We start from the raw sequence: 16,423 nt of genomic DNA, 5'->3' as shown, positions 1-16,423 counted from the left end.
AGATGAGCTCTGATGATTTTGACTAACCATCACAACAGAATCTGAGCTCAAGAAGAACTTAAACGCTATGACAGAGAAATCAACAAATCTGGAGAGGGCATGTGAATTAAAACAGAACGTGCTATGATAAACTGTGGTTGGCAAGGCCCCTCCTTATTCGCAACGGGGTCCTGCTCAGTCTGTCGGGTTCCACTTTGCAATAACAACCCAATTACTTCACTTTGTCTTAGTAAGAGCAAAATCTCTCACTACAGAGGCTGGAATTAGCATTTTGTTTCCAAATTAGTCTGAAATAAAGAATGAATAATCTAATGAGTTTGAGAAATGTTTCCATGAATTGATTTATCAGAAGAGGGAATATCCACAACTGGGGTTTTGTGTGTTGCACCTTTAACGCTTGTAATGCAATCTCCCAATGGAGAGTGTTGGAATAGGCAACCCATACCAACCAGCCATGGCTACAAAATCCAAGATAAATGTCCAAACTACATCTACCACAGCCTGAAAACATTGATTTTTTTTATTTTTAGAGGGAATTTATTGTGTCTCTGTGTGTGTGCGTGTGCAGCCGGTCTGTTTTTGAACAATTGTTTGCTGAACATCAAGTGCCAGGTTATACAAAGAAAACTCATGAAACAAACAAATGCTACAAGATAACGGCAGGGCGAGTTGAATGTGTTACGGAAGGCACAACAACCATCATTACTGAAGCATAGACGTGAAATTATTGTCCCACTCGGCTGTAATTAGCTGTCCAGTGAGCCGTGGCTTGATTGATTGTTAAGATGTTGTCTAAAATGTGTCAACATTTCAAGACACTGGGAGAGGTTCAACATGGTATTTGCAACCAGTTTTAAGGTAACTGAAGAGTGGCGGCTGGTCAGTAGACCTGCACTGAATACCATTTTAAACCAGGTCAATATTATGTAGTTATGGAGTAAAGTGTATAATGTGCAATAAAATGTTCTACGTGTCTGAGGGGGTCGTCTCTTAGCCGGAAGGTCGGGGGTTCAAACTCCAATTGGCTCCACTTTACAGCAGCCTCTACCATCAGTGTGTGAATGTGTAGCTGTGACATTTTGAGTAATCAGAAGACTAGAAAAGTCCTGTACAAGCTCAGGTCCGTTCACCATTTCCAAGTTTCTTCAGATATATTTTTGGGCTTTTCTGCCTCTAATTGGACAGGACAGTGGATAGAGTAGGAAGTTGGGGAAAGAGAGGGGGGGATGACATGTGGGAAAGAAGCCACAGGTGGGACTTGTACCCTGGGCCAACCGCTTTGAGGACTAAAGCCTCTGTACAAGAGGCGCAACCCAACCACTAGGCCATCTAAGAGTATCTAATGGCTAGCTGGGGCTTCTTTTGATTGGCATAATGTTGTGAATTCATGGTCCATTGATCCAACAATCATCTGCGAAATGTCAATAACAGTCCAGCAATGTGTTAATTCCATGATAGTGATGATGATTCAAAAATGTCATTTATTGGACAAACGAAGAGATGATCTTCCTCATTAGCCTTCGTCTGATGCAGCGGTTAATCAACAATGAACTAGAGAACAGTCTTGATCCGTGATTGGTTGTGATCGTTGGCAGTGTTTCAGAGTTACATAATCAGGTGTTAGAGCAGAACTCATGACTGTATTGTTAGAGTTCTGACATGTGATGTACTGAACTATTCAACACATAAAGTGTTACTGGATTACAATTAAAAAAAAAAAGAAAAAGATCAGAGCTCTGAATTTGGACTTTTTCATTGACCTTCTTCCGGCTGATAACACGTACTTGTTTAAGCTGGCTGACCTTTTTTTACATCTGCACTATTTTGTCACGCAGTCCTTGTACTTATTTACAATCGCTGATAGATGAGACATAAAGACCGCCGTGTTGTTTCAAAACAAGCAGAGGCAGCTCGTGGTTGAACTCGGTGAAGGACGGACGGAGCCTCCTCTGAAACATAAAGATTGTGTGGAATGCTGATTTATCGTCTTCTTGATAATGTTGCATACTTTACACCAAGAGAAATGGGTTGTCTTTAACTTAAAGTGCATGTTTGGGGGGGTAGAGTTTTCTTTGGGAGCTGGTTTCTTTGTTCAACGATGTCACCTCCTCCTTCATCGTACCTCTGACCAGAGGTCACGTACCTTTCTTAATGTGGGCACACAAGTGTAACGTGCACCTAGCTTAACTAAACACTTTGTACAAGCAACATTTTTGAGGAATTACTGAAATTAGAACATTGAAGAAAGGATAAACTCATATTTAAGACTGTTGTGTAAAAAATCTAAATCTGTCCTGTTCAAAATTTAATTTAATATAACATAAGAGCTAATGTGTTGGTTTTCCAGGATTAAAGCAAAGTTGTTTAATATTCAATCTTGTTTGGGGGACTCTGGGGCCCTCCCCCAGGAACCTTTAGGGTCAAACACATCAACGTTTATGTGTTGGAAGTAGGAAAAATGAGTAAGGCTACCAGCGACTTTGACAGTGGAAGAACTATGATTGGTAGACGACTGGGTCAGAACATCTCCGAAACTGCAGCTCTTTCAGGGTGTTCCCGGTCTGCAGTGGCCAGTACCTACAAAACAGTGTCCAAGGAAGGAAAACTGGTGAACCAGCGACAAGGTCATGGACGGCCAAGGCTCATTGATTAACACGGGGAGCCAAGGCCTGTGACAGTGACACTGAGAATTACAGACAACATGTGGAGAGAGAGAATAGGTAGAGCGATACGTTTCATCATAAACCTGATAAACGTGTGGCTTGTTACTGTGTTCCTTGTATGTCATCAACCAGTTTTAACGATGTTTAAAGTTATGTTAGCGTACTTAGCATGACGAGCACAACGATAGAAACTTGTGGTGTAAACCAAAGCTCACGGTCTCGATCTGCCTGTGACTCATAACAACACTTCAGCGTGAGGGCTTCAGGTGTAGCTGCTAAAAGTAAACAATCAGCATCATGTGTGCATCATGTGTGGCCACGGCATCGATGTCACCATACCTGGTAATGGGAATACTCGCGTTGTGAATTCGCCTCAGGTAAATAAACGCCCGCCTTCGAGCATCATGCCAAGGTATGTGTCTGCAGCAGTGTCTCCTGTGTGTCTACGTCGTACATGCAGGGACACACACACTCTGCATGCACAACTGACGCTGATATCGGACTGAATTGTGGTGTAAATAATAAGTCGTGGAAAACAACTAAAGAAAAGTGGCTAAATGACGTGCTTCAAGTCACATGATTGGCATCGCACGTCCTGCAATGTGAATATTGGACATTCACACATCGCAATCATGATGTTATTGTATATTGTTCAGCCCTCAGCTATAATCCCTTTAACACAGAACAGTGTTTTTTGAACGTGTGGTATAAATAGTCACACTGAATATAAATGCGGTAGGTAGCGGGCTATCTCCCAGCTGCAGGAGGCGATCTGACTCTGGGTATCTCGTTATGAATTTAAGTCTCGCTTCTACTAAGAGGGGGAGACTAAAGAGAAAGATACGCGGCCCACTGATGTGTGTTCGCTGTTCTGTTTGTTGACAACTGTTATGATTTCTCGAGCTGAAGGCGCGGGAGTTGACAGAACAGCGTGTAGATCTGAGCGTGTTCAGTCTGTGCCACCTGCTGTGCGGCTAACCAGCCAGCTGCCAGCGCATATCAGGCCGATGTCTTGTCAGGAAACACAAACATCAGGAGTAGATGAATCAGTGTGTGCATACTTCTCTGCTCTCTGTGTGTGTGTGTGTGTGTGTGTGTGTGTGTGTGCTGGAAAAAGGAAAAAGAAAGGACTGTTAAAGTGGATGCACGTCCGGGCTCTTCTTAGTTGAAGCGTCCAGCTCTGACAGTTTGTAGCTGTTCGGGATAATCTGTCTAATGATGACAGTCTTCATATCACCGAGCTCTTTAATTACTCCTCAGCTGTCTCCCACTTGAAGTCTAACGCCGAATCCCCCTTTTGTCCTCAAACAAACACCATCAAGGTTGTGAGTGAGCTCTAATTGGGTACGGTGTGCCTCTCCTCTGTTTACTCTAAAGCAGCCCATATGAACCCTTTAAAAAAATCTGATAAATGTTTGGAAAGCGTGAACTGACCTTGACTCCAGACCGACGTCACTTCTTCTTCGGATGTATCACCTTCCTGTTTAAACATTTACTGTAAGGGGGGCGTTATGAAACATGACTGTGAAGACATCCAATCACTTTCATGTTCATCACCGAGAAGCAGATAAAGGATTCGATTTGGTGGATTATTACCTGCAAAGTTTGGATTTAAATATTGCCTCTATTGAGATGATTCAGTATCAGTACTGATTATGATCCGTTAAACATGGCAGCTTTTCTACTTGTATGCCACACCATTTTAACGATCTTTAACTTTAGGCCCGGGCGATAAAACGATAACGATAATCATCGCGATATAATTTTTGTCAATAGAAATATTAAAAATGTTCAATAAAAGTTTGATATATTTCAACCTGTAATTACACCATCCAGCCACTGGGAAACGGGGCTCCTCACCAGCAAACTGTCACATGAGCGTTGTCCAGCTCCGCGTATAAGCTCATTATGATGCTGAAATGTTTCTGTTTTAAGTACAGTTTGTCATGTTCTTACAATAAAGAATAATTAAAACATAATAAACCATCTGGTTTCTTCAACTTTCACTCAGGAGCAAAAATCAGCTTTTAAATTTGAAAGAAATAATGATTGACAATTATCGTGATAATTATCAATATCAACTGATATGACATTTTTTTATCGTGATAAAAATTTTTTCATATCGCCCAGGCCTATGCTACCTAAACAACAAACTTGTGCATGGAAAACAGTGGGAGAAAAATCCACCGCAGGATTAGTGAACCATAGCTATTTAACATATTCTTACAATCAACAAAATCAGGGCGTCCTTATGCGATTATTAACAGTTAAAGTACGGTAGATTATTCTCAAGCCTTTTTCAAATATGCACTCCTGATGATTTCTAGACAACTTCAGGTCTGCCCCTGAAATCCTCCTGATCTGGTTGTTCACACATGCACCTCACAGCGGGATGAGAGGCGGGGCAGGGGAGTGAAAAATGTGGCTGTTTTGTCTCAAAAGAAGCTCACCCTGAAATCTTCAGGAGTTTTTCAGGAGTTTTGTGCCAGCGTCAAAGCAAAATATCCACAAACGTGGAAACGGAACAATTTGAAAGTGTGTTCACGGCTGTTGTGATCCTCCTCCTCCTCAGCTGCCAGAGTGATTGATGCTGATTGGTCAGGTGTCTCAACAAGGAGAGTGATGGTAGACGGGGTTTGAGTTGCATGTCATGATTGTCGTTGAGAAATGATCTCTTGTCAAGTCGACGTTAGATGAGAAAACCAGCCCCCGCTGCATCCTGTCAGCGGTCTGCTTCTGAACTCTTTTGCTCCTCTTCTCTCTCGACAGTTGGAGGCCAGCAGGCTTCTCCCTGCACCTGGGATGGTGCCATGTGACAGAGCGGCTGTGGAGCCATAACCCCACCAGCGCAGCTCCATAATCTCGACCTCCAAGCTGCTCGCCCACTGCTGAACTCGTCCTCCTCCTCCTCCTCCTCCTCCTCCTCCTCCCTTTATCTTCGCTCTGAGCCCTGGACGAGGCCACCACAGCCACCACATGACTCACCTACTGGAGCCCTAGATCAAGTGAGTACCAGAGGAGCTAGGTGCTGTAGCCTGTTTCACCTTTTAGCCACAGGTGAATGCAGTGATGAAGCATGTTGTGTATTTTGGCTCCTTGTCTTGTAGAACCATCAGAATCCAACTCTGTTTATTATTCAGCCCTGATTCTTACTGGATATTCTTATCTGGTTACTTTGAGTGAAAAAACACACGCTGTGTTCATCCTTTCAGTGTGTGAGCTTCTAACCGAGTCTTAAGGCCATGTTTGTAGGATGGTAGAGGTCAACTGAGGTCAACATTTAGTGAAAGGGGGAGGATGATGATGATAGAAGAGCTGACTTAAGATGCACATTATGTGTCTTGAGCTGGTCGATGTTTTGTAGCTTGTGGGGCTGCAAATACCAACTGTTCAAAAGTTTTTTTTGTTAATTTGGATAGTGGTTTCTCTTCTTCAAATGTCCGTCTAAAAAAGTGAAAACTGGACTCACAGATTCTGACAGCTTAAGGTAACCTCTGCACATTTATTATTCTGAAATCGACCAGACGCTCTGTGCCTGTCCTCGTCTTAACTTCCAGCCCGGCTCGATCTGTTCTGTCCAGCATGGCGCGTGCTTGCAGTGAGCTTCGTCAAAAATGAGACTTGAAGCGTATTTGAAAGCAGAATCCATGATATCAGTGAATTACAACCAAACGTGTGTATTTCAACCGGTAATGACCGTGTTGCAAAAATCCATTTCTTATAGAACATAATACTGGCGCTGGTAATGATACTCGTTTACCGCCCACCCCGAGTATTACTTAAACTTTGGTGTAGTGTCACAAAACTCAGAAAGGCCATTTTAGGTGACATATCGCCCTTATGTTCATCTGTATTGACTTAAAGGATGAAGATGCTGCAGTGCACTGCTGACCTTTATTGGAGCCTCTTCTATGTGATTTGTCAGAGCTCGTCGAGGCTGTGTGAAGATGAGGATTGAATAATTACTGTTGATAAAGCTTATTACACTTTACCTTGTAATGATTTACAAACTATGCTAAAAAAGGTCCTGGTGACAGAAGCTGCAAGTCAAAAAGGTTTATCATCTGGTACTCGGGTGGGGGGGGGGGGAAGCATAATTATCTGAATCTGAAAAGACTCCAATCCGTCTGGAGGAAGAATTAATAGTGTGTCAATTAAATGTTGAAGAGGAGCAGTCACTTCAGGCTAAATGAACAGTTAAGAGGGAGAATGAAGGAAAGATAATACCCGGCTCTCGCTCGTCTTTTCTGCATTGCACAGCACATCCATGTGCGCTCGCTCTCAGCCCCAAACCCCTGCTGCACGGCTCTGAACACCCCAGAGCACGGCTGACTAGGCCTCCCTCAGCGCCGCGCGGGGTGAAACGAGGACACGCGCACACGCCCACGCCCGCACTCCAAATTGCTCAGAGGAGCGATGGAGTTCAATAAATGATGAATATTCATGTGGATTTATCAGTCTGGCAGCGAACGTGTTTGAGATTTGAAAATGCACTGTGAGAAATTAGGTGAGCAGAGACACGCAGAGCAGCTGAGAAAACGCAGAAGTGCCTGTCCAAATAGATAACGTAATGCGTTCTAATTCTTTAAAAAATAATATTCGTCATTGAACTGATATGTTTGGAGGTACATTTTGTCTCTATTTCCAGGATTACAGCTGAGAAGTGAAAATGTTTCTGTGTCCTTAGACGACACACTTCCCCGTCTGTGGACTTTTACGTTCAGCTTATACATTTTGCATGATTGTAAGTCACATTTCTTATATGTATCTCGTGCTAGATCTTTTTTTTTTTTTTCTGCTCCCATTGCTACACAGAGAAGGGAATGACTGTGTGCAGGCGTTTACTCTCCACCGCTCTCCACTATGCATTCTATACTCGGAGGATTTTGGCTGAATGTAGTAGTGTGTGTGTGTGTGTGTGTGTGTGTGTGTGTGTGTGTGTGTGTGTGTGTGTGTGTGTGTGTGTGTGTGTGTGTGTGTGCGTGTGCGTGCGTGTGCGTGTGGAGTCCAAGGTTATTTCTTACTCTTGGTAAACATCCTGACTCTGGGTGTACACAGATGGTGGGAAACAATGGACTAAAACCTAACAGGTTTTTTGCGTTGAGGGGTAGGGGAACTTGAAGGATCACACCAGTGTGTGTTTTTTTTGTTTGCATGTTTAAACCCGTTTAGCGTGAGGTATGTTTCGCATTATTTACCCCTGACCTTCTTCCACAGCATCCGATTGTGTTTATAGATCTGATATCTTTAAATTTCACAATTATCTTAACTTGTTTGGAGTTGCATGCAAATTAATTTGGACAATTATTTTTTATGATTATCAAAAAAAGTGTTTTATCATCTCTTTTTTTTTTTCTTCTAAGTTTTGCAAATGAGTTTACTGCCTTCAGGTGGTTTTTGAACAGTTAGTCGATACGTCGGGGGAAACTGTGAAACTCCTCCCACTCTGGGCATCAAAAAACGGACTCTTGGGTGCGTCTGTATTGGAGGAAAGTTTCAAATAAGGGCAGAGGAGAAACCCACACCCCAAGTCAATCCAAGACCACAGGCTGAGATAAATGCAAATTGTCTCTTTAATTAAGATACTTTTGGTCAAAACAATCGGTGCTCACAGTGCAAAAAAAAAAAAAGAGAATACTATGACTGACTATCTTCAGTGCTATCAGTAACAGCAAGTCGCTTTGATTGCACCTGAATTGACTGAAGCTGCATTCACACATGCACTCCTGAAAATGTATGGAACATTTCTGAACAGCCTGCTGAAAGCTGCCGTGCTGTATGTGCTGCTGTGATAAAAAAAACTTAATGCAAATTAGACGTGGATACATCAGCTCGTCTGTAAACATGTTCTCTTCTTCAAGTCGGTTTCACCTGTTCAACTCCTAGTTCGTGGGGGTGGTGGGGTAGCAGAGAGAACTCCCATGATTCCCCGCCATCCCCGATGTCATCTTTTTGTTATTGTCTTGATTGAGAGCCCCCAATTTACACACTGTGCGTTTAATCTAAATAAAGTAAATCCTTCCATCTCGTTAATGTCTTGAATGATATCGAGCCAGTTATCTGCTGTGGGTGGATCAGTCTGTAACCATTTACAGGTGCTGCTACTGAACATATTTTCAGAAGGTATCTGACTGTCACCTCCTTTAAATTTGTCAGGAAGATATTAAGTGTTTTATGGAGAATTCTTGTAGTTATTCACTTGTTCTGTTTTTAGCACCTGGTTACATGGATCAGAAGTTTGGAGCTCTTTTCTGCCATATGTGCATAAATATGGTAGCAGGGTTTTTTTTTTTTCAGCGTTGCACCTGAAACTCTGCACATGCAACTTTCAGAAAAAAACATGCAATGGTAATGTTTCTTTGATGTCGCACAAAAAGAAAACACACTGTAAGCGCATGGGTTGCACCTGTATACTTTATCAGTGTCTGTGATTTTTTTTTTTTGTCTGGTAAGATACACAGCAGTGGGAAATATAATCCCATCTCTGCTGTCCTGATTCATCCTAGAAACAATGTTATAGCACTTTTATATTTATTTATTTTATTTTATAACTGAGACTGCATTTATACTCAAGCAAAAGTTGTAACGGTCACTTTTGAAACATTTGCCAAAACCCTTGTGTCTGTTAGAGAAGGCCCTCTTCAAATACAATTAGATTAATTTGGATTTGATCAATTGTGCATGACGACAGGCTAATATTCTGTTTTTGCTGCAGGGTGTAAAATTAGCTAAATGAAATCACTGCGTACAACTGAAGGTCATTGAATGCATATTTTCAAATAATTTTGAAAACAGAACGATCACAGATCAAAAACAATCTGACCGTGACAGGAAATTGCTTAAGATATTAAAGGGGACATATTATGAAAAATCCACTTGTACAGTGTTTCTGAACATATATTTGGGTAACCTGAGAGTCTACTGACCCACACAATGTGAAATAAACCCATCCAGTCCTTTGTTTGTGGTCTGCATAAGTCTTACAACACAGAGAAAAATGCTCTGTTTCAAATGTGCTCTCCTTGTGATGTCACAGTGGGATTCTGGTAAAAAAAAAACTCCCCTCCCCTCCCCTGGTATCTCCACTGATGGACTCCCCCCCAGCATAGAGCAAACTGCAGGTCCGCCATTTTTTATTCTCTCTACAGAGGAGTGATGTCTACCAGGAAAACTCAGGGGGCGGGGCTCATTCCGTTTAAAGAGACACACACACCAAAAGGAAGCGTTCTGAGAGAGCTGGTTTATACAGGGTCACAAACCTCCTCTGGTGCTTGATTCATGTTATATTTTGACCAAAGCACAGCACAGATGTTTCATTTAGACCACAGGGGACTGTTTGAACAAGTATAGGAATAATATGTCCTCTTTAAGATAATTACAGACTTTTGGATTAGTGGAGAAACATGTATCCATGCAAGTTTTGTAGGCGCATACCAATCGTAGTTTATCGATAGAGTAATAGCAATGAATCAGTTTGTTCATTGATTGAATTATGAGTGAACCCCGAGCTCATGTGGAGGCCACATGTCGACACATTCCCTCAAATCTCAGCGGGATGTGTCTTCACAGCAGGAAAGACAACGGCTCGATTAACCCCTGAAGCTTCACTGTGGGAACAATGAGGATTTCATGTTACACTTCACCTGTCGACATGTTCACACACACACACACACACACACACACCGTCTCACGCATCATGTATGAATGTGGTCACAGGAGTCGGTGGGTGCACTGTTACCCTGACTATGACTGAAGCCGTATACATTCGCTCGTCATGTCCTATATTCAAGAGGGGTGGGCCTTAGTAACAGTGACTGAGCAGCTTCTCATGGAATGTACCAACTCAGCACAGCACAGAGGGGTGGTCACACTGCAAGCACTGGCAGTGTTTGGTTACCTTTTGTAAAATAATTAATACTCTAATTATGTCATCAAGTTACTGTTACTGACTAAATAACACAAAAATCTGTTTTTAAAAAGCAAATAAGGAAACACCTTCAGAAACATCATATTGTAAGGATATGCCATATAGGTGTTTTTTTGTTTCTTTATCTTATTTAAACAGATGTCTTACGTTTGACAGAATTTATTGTATTTTCTAAAATGTATTTAATTGTGTAAACTTTATCTCTATAAACAGATATGTTCATAAAAGTGAAGCTGACAATACATTATAGATCAACTTTTAAACTCAAGCCAGGAATCTGCTTGACGCTGTGTCACGATAGCCAATCAGCGCCTGATTCCCTGACTTCCTGAAATGCATAAGAAATGATCGAGCTGACCTCCAGTTTTCAAACATTTTAAACACATTCTTCTCCTCTTGAGGACAGAACTGATTTGATTCCCGTCAATTGCTTGTTATTTACCAGAAAATCCGTTTCTGTTTTTTGGATCATGCCAGATTGAAGCCGCTAAATAGATGAACAGGCGCTTCTCTGGGGGGAAATGACAGCGTTTAAGTTGCAGACTTAAATGCCACATGGAAAAGAAAGTCTTACCTGGAAGTTGTTGAACACTAACTGCTGGCGTCACTGGAATTCCAGAGTAATTTGCATCCGTTCCCAGAGGCCCCTATCATCTATCAGATGACTGTAGATGTCAATTGCCGATGGGTTTTTGAGATTGGGCTTTGGGTGACAGGGGCTCTGAGGTTTGACTAAAAGCCCAGGATTTCAATATTTGTAATTCCTTAAAGGGGGCTCAGAAAGGTGAAAGACAATGCTCTGTGCAGGCCAGTTGAGTTCCTCCTACCCAACATGTCCAAACCTGTCTTTAATAATCTCACTCGTGCAGACACGGTCACGTTGAAAAAGCACAGACTTCTCCCCAAACTCCTTCCACAAAGTTTGAAGCACCTTTCCACTGTCCACAGAAAATCCAGCTCAGGCGTGCTTCACACAACCCGAGCTCACCCTCAGCAGTGCAACTGGTTATGATTTATGGCTTGCATACAGCTGCTCAGCTGTGAACGCTCATTTTAATGAAGCTCCAGAAGCACAGTGGTACTAATGTGGCTCCCAGAGGAACTTCGAGACTGTGTTTAAGGTGACGATACGGATGACAGGACTCGTGCTTTGTCTCAACAACGATGGCACTCGCAGGAGAACAGGACATGTCTAGTACGTTTCCAAACTCTCCAAAGGAGGCGGCAGTGCCATGTTTCATTTCCCTGAGCTTTTTCTCTATGGAAGCCCTAAGCGGACATACGCATCCATATTTTATTTACTTTGCCTTCCCGTGATAACAAGTGAATCCTGGTTGTTTTCTCGAGATGCCGTCTTATTTATCTGGTGTCCCCAGAATTTAAAAAGCTCAAAACAAACATAGAAAAAGGCTTACCCTGCCTCATTGGGGTGGGGGCAATGCATGTTATGGTCTAGACTATCACAGCCTGTTTTGTTTTCTAGATCGCCAAAAAGGTTTCCCATTATCACAAGAAAACTAGCTTTTGTTGTCTCAAGAAAATTAGATAAGTTAATCCATTATAGCAGGAAAAAACAAGTTTGTTATCCTTAGAAAATTAAATAAATAAGTCAAGATTTCATCATCTTTATTGACGGACTCATTAGACAAACATAAGGACGGAAAAAACACCAATATTATTAAAGACAGCCGTCCCAGTGTCTCCACAGGGATGACTGGTATCGCACAGAACTATTACTGGGATTTGTCAGCAGCATAATAATGGAGGGGGTTTAGTGCATGGAAGAAAAGTGATAAAGATGTGCTTTGATGGTAGCGTCCCAACAAAGGAGAGACAGGCTTGAACTATTTATACAGACACACATATTTCAGGCCAGACTGGAATTTAAGGCTCGAAATTGGTAAACAACCTGAAACTTCTTGATATCATGGGAAAATGGAGTAAATAAAATGCATGGATGCCTTCCCTATTTGAACACCGTGTCTCAAATCTTACATTTCATAACTCTCTGCTGGATTTTAAGCACCTATAAGCAATGGGTGAGGCTCAAACACCTGCAGTCAGTAATTAACAGGGGTGTCCACTGACCTTTCATTCAATGCAGGAAACATATTTCCTCAGGTCGATATCTCAAAGATGCCTAATTCAAGTGAAAAGAAACTGGTGAACTCCTCCCTCCCTCCCTCACTCTAAGTCTTCTAGTAATCCACATCCTTTACTCCCCACTCTCTACCTTATGGACTCTTCCTCACTCCCTCCCCTGCAAGCCATACATTGCTGCTGTGTGTGTGTGTGTGTGTGTGTGTGTGATGAGCATAGCTGGTTGGGTGAGAAACCAAAGTAGCAGAAAGCTTTGAGAGAGGCGAGACGAGGCTGAAGACGGTGAGGCGGGTTGTAATGGAGAGCCTGTGGAGGCATCGGGCTGTGTTTCTCAGCGGTCCGGCTCTGCTGCACTGTCGCTGCCGGAGCTTGGCGTTTTTCTTCTTCCTGTTTGGGGACTGAAGGCTCGACCCTCCGACAGACAGAGAGAGAGAGAGAGAGAGAGGGGGAGGGAGGGAGGAGGGGGAAGTGAGGTCAGAAGGAGCAGGAGGCTGACCTGATCTACAGGTGCGTGGATTAGACTCGTGGTTGTCTGTGTTGTTTACTGCCAGGTTGGTTTGTTTATGTTTTTCTTTAAAGAGGTAGTGTGTGTGTTTTTAGCATTTCTAATTCTTAAAAAGTGTGTGAATGAAAACGAGTTGAGAGAGTTGTAAAATTGGACGGTTTGAACATTTTAATTTACTTTTTACTGAGCTTCCCTTTTCTTCCTTGGGTCATATTAGTCAGAAAGTTGAATGTTTTAAACTCTGATTATTCTCCTGAATAATGATTCAGCCATTAGAATAAAAATGAAGCTGTAATAGTAGTGGTAGTATCTATAGGAACAACACTTCAATCACCAGAGCCAGTGTTTACCATCATTTGTTGGGTGGGACAGAGAATGGATTCACTAAAGAATTAGGACTTTTCATTGGACGATTTAAAAAGTGATGATGGGATCGGTCGATAATCGTGATGTCACATCCATCCGATGTGAGCCAAGAGCAGCCACAGTGAGAAGGAGCGGACTATGCATGCTTTGTTTTCTCAAAAGCACAGAGTCTCTCACGTTGTTGATAAAACTGCTCCATCAGTATCTCTGACTGATCCAGTTTATGAATGAAGAAAGTTTGATTCATGAGGAAATTAACCGTCTGTTGTTCCATCAGTGGAGAGTTGTTGTCATGTTGTTTTCAGTTTTGTAAAACCGTCTCACCTTGTAGCATGGCTAGCTAATTCGCTTTTTTTTTTTTTTAATACTTTGATTGCAGTATATCCATATTTCAGTTCAACAAAGTATCCACTGTATTTACATGAATTCTCAATTATCTCTGGTTTTTCAATCAAATTCAGAAATATTGAACATTCGGCTTTTTTAAGGAAAGACTTTAAAACATCAGCAGTCATCCACCAAGAGTGGATCGTGATGTTTGGATTCAGTGAACTGTGTGTTTGTGTTTCAGGTTAGTTCATGTGTTTGTAGCGGAGAGTCTGTAAGATTAAAGTTAGCCAGCTAGCATTAATCAGCTAGCGTTAGCTGTAGGGCTGGAAATCTTTGTGTGTCTCACGATTCGATTTCGATTCTTTTGCATGGCCTCATTATCTGCCCGTTGGAACTTTCTAATTTCTCAGAAAGGCGGCAATGCATGAAATCAAAATATCAGACAATGAATAATTAATTGCACTGCTTAATGACAATAAAGCAGCAGCAGTGACTCAGTAAAGATAACACTTTTTGTTTTGGTGAGACGGAGGCATTTACACCTTTTCAATATCTGACTGTAGGCTGTGAATCAAACCGCTACTTCAGGTGTTTGTGAAGCGATTGGATTTTAATTTGTCTGGTCCTGCAGATCAGATATCTGCCTGATCCACCCGAGATACAAGAAGTGACCGGGAAGACTAATCTAAATATTGTATACAAGTCTTCATCTCTGTTGTTGTTGTTGTAAAATCATATACTACTGATATCATCTTTTATTTTTACATTTTCACAGATTTAAAAAAATCTTTCTGGGATAAATGATGTACATTTCAGCGTTAAACAATGGTTTCCTTTTGGTAATATACTTAATGTACATAAACCACAATACAATGAATAACCCAAGAAACAAACTCATGTTTAGCATGTGCAGTAAAAAGAGTGCATTGGATTAAGAGGGGAACCCGCTGACCAGAGATCATAATGTTTCTCTGTTCTGTCTGACTCGGTTCAAAGAGTTCCTCCCCTCGTGTATGTTCTTGATCTTCCCTTTTTATAGGAGGAAATTGTTGTGATGTGGAGAGGCTATAGCGAGAGTTCTGATGTTGCTGTAATCATACAGTAACGGAAAACAGGAAAGCCCAGAAATATCATGATGGCTGCTGATGGCTTGTTGTGATGGGCCAATGAGCTTATTGACCACACACAAACACACACTTCCGCCAGGTTTCCCTCACGGTGATGAAAAAAAAAGATGGACTGTGAGGCATGTTCTTTCAGAGAGTGAACACTCTGATTTTAAATATAACTCAGAAAAGTTCAAGATCAAGCAGAGTCAGAGAGCACTGAGTTTGTGTTCCCTGCCTTTTCTAGTGTTTTGACTACTCGGATCGCTTTTACACGGCAGGTCACACCTACACACTCTTAACACGTTCACACACTGCTGCTGCACAAAGTGTCCATTTATGTTAACTATTCCCATTCATACACGTTCATACATCGACCCGTAAGGCTGGACGATATGACTAAAAATTCAATCATAATAAATATCAATCTTTCAAATTTAATTGGTGATTTTTGCTCCAAACGTCTGCATGCCAGCCTGCTCACATCCCTGCGATATGATTGGCTGTACGTCATCATTTTTCTTCTTCTCTTTAATGTCAGGTGGCCACTGGCATTGAAGGCGAATTAGGAAGCTTGGTGTACTTACAGGTTTAAATCTATCAATCTATTATCAACATTTATTATATTTATATTGAGAAAAATTACATCCCGGGTGAGATCAGACTCTACCACTGAGCCACGGTCGCCCTATTAAAAAAAATATATGCACAGCTGACTCTCTTTTGTTCAAGTGTAGAGAAACTAGACATCTGTCCCATCTCAGGTCTAGTATTTAATATAATATACAAACGGGGTTGATCCTGTAAAATGTGTATTCAGGTGTCTGTTTGTATATTTTATGCTTTTTTCCTGCTGTAAGGAAACATGTTTTATGAAAATGTAGTGTATGTGTTATTATAACCTTATTCATAATGTAGCACACATACAGTTAGTGCCTCGTCTTCCTGCATGTTGTTCATCTAAAGCTACTTAATAATCAGGTTTTCCCAGGTCAGGATTTGACTTTTCCTACATCTTCAGCTGTAATTTAAATGTCAGCTGAAGCCGAGAATCTCTCTCAGAAACTGGGCTAATTTGTATTTGCATTGAGCGCGTTCATGTGCAGCAGCCGTGCTCTCATTACTCACTGCGGCGGATGGATCTTTTTTTTTTTTTTAAGTGCTGCGTGTCAGCAACACGCAGAGGGCCGAGGAGGGAGAGGGGTGATTTGAGGTGAAATGTAAACAAGGCTCGTCAGGAAGGATTAGCGTCCTGTGAGCAGCCTGGCCCTGCGGCGGCACCAGACACAGTGACAATGGCGGCTTGTTTCCTGCAGTGTGCCCATGGATTTATACATTTTGTGTGTGTCTTAAGGTTGTGATGATGTTCTTGATTTACAGGTTTTTATTAAGATACACATCATGAATGGAGACAAATGGATTTGAG

General features: G+C 41.8%; 1 protein-coding gene across 1 annotated transcript in view; it reads left to right on the top strand.

The window, feature by feature from the left end:
* ncoa1 (nuclear receptor coactivator 1) overlaps window positions 1-16,423 on the top strand; it is a 59,095-nt gene that overhangs the window by 12,111 nt on the left and 30,561 nt on the right. The window contains exon 2 of the mRNA XM_061051614.1: window positions 5,433-5,668. The gene's annotated coding sequence lies outside the window, so the exon portion shown is untranslated. The remainder of the gene's footprint in view (window positions 1-5,432; window positions 5,669-16,423) is intronic.

Source organism: Labrus mixtus, chromosome 12 (assembly GCF_963584025.1).
Source record: "Labrus mixtus chromosome 12, fLabMix1.1, whole genome shotgun sequence".
Classification (NCBI taxonomy): domain Eukaryota; kingdom Metazoa; phylum Chordata; class Actinopteri; order Labriformes; family Labridae; genus Labrus; species Labrus mixtus.
The sequence above is the reverse complement of the archived record's forward strand: the minus strand, read 5'-3'. Positions and strand labels throughout refer to the sequence as shown.